Source organism: Mus caroli, chromosome 5 (genome assembly GCF_900094665.2).
Source record: "Mus caroli chromosome 5, CAROLI_EIJ_v1.1, whole genome shotgun sequence".
NCBI lineage: Eukaryota > Metazoa > Chordata > Mammalia > Rodentia > Muridae > Mus > Mus caroli.
The window spans coordinates 9,145,208-9,150,378 of record NC_034574.1 but is presented as its reverse complement, the minus strand read 5'-3'; positions in this window follow the sequence as shown (position 1 = coordinate 9,150,378).

The following is a 5,171-nucleotide window of genomic DNA, read 5'->3' as shown; positions in this document are numbered from 1 at the left end:
TTTCTCTGGCTTGTTCTGTCATCTCTTTTGATCTGTTCCTGTAACACTGCCCTAGTAAAACTGCACCTCAACTCTGTATTGCTCTCTTAAGTCACCTCTTATTTCTGCACTATTCTCTTAAGTAGCCTCTCTATTCTTGTGAGAGGATGGTATATCCTATCTCTGACTCTTCTCTCAGATCTTTCTGATGAATCACTTTGCCTGCCACTCTAGTAGATGTCAAACATGACTGGGTCATTCCTTGTCTGGGATTAAAGCTGTATACTAAGGAAGCGTCTGTATTTCTGTAAGATCATACTGTAATCCAGGATATGGATGAATTCCGAATAGATTATATATTTGAATATGATTCCTCCCCAGAGCAGCCATGTTTTGGATTAAAATTTCTCTACATATTAAACATTTAAAAGTTGGAAACTCCTTAAAATCTATATTACACATTGTCCTATTTAAATTACTTAAGTCTCTTTCTACATAGCAGTTGAGCATTGATTCCTGAAATTCTACTGCCTGAATAAATTAGATATTTATGTTCATGAGTCCATGACATTCAATGGAATATTCAAATAGAGTTATGCTTGTGGTTTTAGAAAAGTTATACATAGGAAATAGACTCAAATGTAATGTCCTAAGTGGGGTAAAGCGTAGCATAAGAAACTGTTTCTTTTTTCAGATGAGTAAAAGGATTCAGGTGCTCGGGCATGAACTGAGAATAAGATAAATAACAATTTTAAAGGAACCCTCTTAGAGGGAGTACCCCTACTTCTGTCAGCACACAAGGCTCTGCATTTAATTACTGGAGAAGAAAAGAATAAAGAAAGAAAACTTGCAAGAAATCCTGGGTTTTGTGACAAAAGAAAAATAAAATTCCTATCTCTTTGAGAAGGATTGGAATAGCTTTGGACACAATTTACCAATTATAGATAGTTGATATTGTTAGTGACATACTGATTGGCAGAAGGCAGAGTTACAAGGTGTTCAGTGCTGTGTGCTCCTGCTGAGCTAATTAACCCACTTTCATGCTTTACCCAAGGCTGCCTTTTCTCCAAAAGGATGAATCTGGGTTTCTGTACCATTTGATTACTTAGGGTTCAAAGACTGGAATGCAAAGCTCAGCCTTGGGTTGCACAGAACTGACAGCAATTATTGCATATTTCTCCTTTCCTTTTCCACCAGATACAATAATTCCATAAACTCTAAATGTTAGAGTGACAGCTGGTAACAGACTGTTAGTGCTTTCATTTGGGCATTAAAATAATCAACTGATTGATTAGCTTTAATGAGCTGATTTGCCTACTGGAACACCAGCTGAAATTTGGGATATAAGAAAAAAAAAAAGATGGTACTAAATTCTGTTAGGATCTGTCTGTTTTTCTCATTGGTGAAAGGAGTTTTTGGAAGCAACTTTACCAGTACCATGCCCTTCTTAGCACTGAGAGTCCATTCTGAACGAGCAGTTAGGTATATTCTTGTGTAAACAACATAAACTATGCCTATGCAAACATTGATAGGACATTCTATTATATGCAGAATATAGAATATAGATGCATATGTATACAACAATTTACAACTGGTTGTTATTAGTAGGAGTAAATGTATGAGACAGGAATAGGCTATTGATTAAAATTGCTTTTTTCAATAAATTATACATTTAAGCATATTACATACAAAGTAATCAGTACTATGAGTAAACAACCCAGGCCTTGCATTCCTAGGATATGAGATATCTAATCCACAAAATAAAAATAAAACATGCTTTGGAACATAATGTTTTAATTCATCTTTTGTAAAAAATAAAATATAATGATGTAATTTCTCTCTTTTCATTCATGTCTTCTAATTCTTAGCTTCCTCACAAATTCATGACCCTTCTTTCTTCAACTATTATTAATAGACACAAAAGTACATACATGCAAAGCACATATACATAAACATATATAGAGGGATGTAGTTATAAAGATATATATATATATATATATATATACATATATTATATGTGTGTGTGTGTGTATGTATCTATATACTTTTCTGAGTCCATTCAGTGTTGCTTGTATGTATATACTTTTAAGGTTGACTACTTGGTGTTGGATGACCAAACTGGGGATTCATCCCCGGGCAAAAACGATTTCTCTCCCTCTCAGCATTTCTTAGTTGCCTGACGTTCTTTGTCTAACTGGTGGGACCCCAAGATATTCTCTGCTTTTATATTAGCATGACTATTCCTGTTGTCCTTCTTTGGGCCTTATTTAAGCAGCATTCTCATTCGGACATTAAGGGTGATGCTTCTCTGTCATTTCCATGGGACATAACTTTACAGATTTCCTGGTTTTCTGTATACCACAATCCTTTCTTCATTTCCTCAATGTTTCCCAAAATCTTAGGTGTAAGAATTGTGTTGTTGACATATTTCTTGGGAATTGAAATTCTGTGCAGCTTTTCTCTGCATTTGACCAATAGTATGTATATGTACACGTCTGCCTCCTGCAAAAGTAGCTCCTTTGATGCAAGTGGGAGAAACATTACTTTTTGAAGCAGATGTTTACGTAAATAAACAGGCCTGCTATGGCCTCCACGAGTGAGCTCAGACTTGACATGAAAATAACAATTTCTTCTATGCATCTTAAAATGTTAATTGTGAAGTTAGCTCCTTGGGAAAATTTGGAGAAGGTACAGTGTGAACGAGGACAGATGTTCCCTGGAGAGCATTCTGTTTTGTGAAGACAGAAATGTCCCCTGTTGATGTCATTCTTTTTGCTATGGCTTTGAACTAGTGGGTAATATTGATTTCACTATTTTATCTTTTTTATGAACTCATATTCTAAACCAATTAGCACCTTATCAATATTTAATAAATCTGAAATACAAAGCACTAAAAATTACCTCAATAAGACAGGGCAACTCAAATCGCCTAATGCTTTGCTTTTTAAAAAGGGGCCATGAATTTTATGGAGAGTGGGGAGAAATATACTGGAAGCTTTAGAAAGATAAAAGAGAAGTGACAAACTTGATAAATTATAATCTGAAAAGTAAACAAAGAGGTTTTCATGTGTAGCAACACAACCTTGAGTTTTAAATAATTATTATCTGAAAATTATGGCAATTATATATAGAAGAAAAGTGAATGTCCTATTCATAATTCCATTTCAAATAAACATGTAATTATCTTTTTACTACAAAGCAAATTTCTCAGGTAATAACTCTTAGAAAGTTAAGTGGAAAATATTTGTTGAGTCCAATACTGCATCAGTGACTTTTCCAAGTTCTCACTAAGAGATAATTTGAGGGGCATTGGGCTATGCACAGACAGGCTGGTCTCCAGTCAAGCTGAGGTCTGAACTCCAGGACCATGTGGTGATAATTCACCTACATGACATGGTAGGCGTTCCCTCATGCTCCTGGAACTCTGGCCCCTGCCTAAGTTACCGCCTCCCACAGCACCCACATGGGAAGCATGGCTAGAAGTAAAGTAGGCAATTTCCTAGGCTTCTGTCCTTCAGTCTAAACTCCTCCCCAGTTACCTAGCAACAGTAAAGAATGATTATAAGGGTGGCTGCTTGGCTCCACCTCTCTCTCTTACTTCCTACTCTCATCATCCACTCTCCTCTCTCTTTGTTTTCTCTCCTCCCTCCCCTCATCTCACTTTCTCCCTCTTACTCTCTCTTTAACTCTAGCCTTCCCCCCTCCCTTCTCTCTTTCTCCTGCCTTTCTATAATAAATCTCTAAAACCACAGATTGTCATTGTTCATCAGGGCTGTGCTCAATCTCGCCAGAATGGGAACCTCTCTTTCCTCATCCCTCTCTCCCATTACCGCAGGGCTTTAAGGAGTAGCCCTGGAGCTCCCAGGTTGGGCTCCCCATTGTCTACTCAATTAAGAGGGAGTCAGAGGCTTGGATGCCCACCCAGGGCTGAGTGGAAAGAGTCTGGCAGCCCTCCCATGTCCACCTGACCAGAGCATAGGTGGGACTCTGGTTGGGCTTTGGGTCTTTCCTCTCTCTCTTCACCAGGGCCCCCTTTTAGTTTCCACACTGCTGATGANNTTCTCTGTCAGTTCATAAANATCAGAAGACCTAANGTANAGAGTAACCAAAGCCTCTATCCTGATACTCTGCTGAGATTTTAAATGTTCTGTGTGTCAATACTATTTGNTGAATACTTCCTCCACACTATAATGCTCTGACTAATCTCCAGTCTCAATTAATTATTTCTATTCCATTAATTGGACAGCAGTCATCTGGAAGAAGCCATTTCTCAATATACTCCAAGATCTGCTATGGGTAAAGGTCAGCTGCAACTGTGTCTCCTAGGTTCCCCCTTGCATGGGCATGCTCTCCACCAGAAACATGTGGCCACAGCTGCATGCTCCATTCACTGTGGCTGCTCTTGAGCCTCCTCCCCACATTGCTCATGTTAATATATTTTTGTTCTTACTAAGAGGGTTTCATTAGCCCAACACAGCCTACAGGAAGCCATACTCAGTTCTGCATTTTAAGGATATGCCTAATCTACATGGTCATCCTAGATTAGAGGTGAAAGATCTGCTCTAAAATTGAAAATAAGGGATGCTGAGGTATGATCCTGAGCATACAAATAGCAGTGGTAACACTAGAGCCCTGCATACACGCCAGGCAGCCTAGGAGAATGAGCATGCACAGCTCAAGCACNTGCACCTACACATCTCCTGAGATTTCTCCACTTACTTGGAGGTGATCCAGTCCACCTGATCCAGCACAGGCACTAGAAGGACAAAGGGCAGCAGCAGAAGGTGTGGGGAATCTACTGCTCTCTCAACACACCCACATGTGGCCTAACAGTCGCTAAACAGGGTCTATCATTCCTTCTTCTGGCCTCTGAGTTTACTACACTCAGGAAGGGCTGTAGACATACAGTAGGATATAAAACCATTCACGTAAATAACTATATCTCTAAACAGCACAAAAACAAACAAACAAAAAAAAACCCAAACAAACAAAAAAACCACAGCAAATGTATTTTCAAGAACAACATGATCTACCAAATGATATTTCAAACCCTGACTTAGAAAGCCATTATCTCTATTGTGTGGTTGTCACTGATGCTGTAGTGCAAGCAAAACTGAGGCACATGGCTCTGGCCTTCCTGATTTAATTTCTATTCCCTTGGGAATGTTTTTATTTCCTCAGCAGCATAGGAG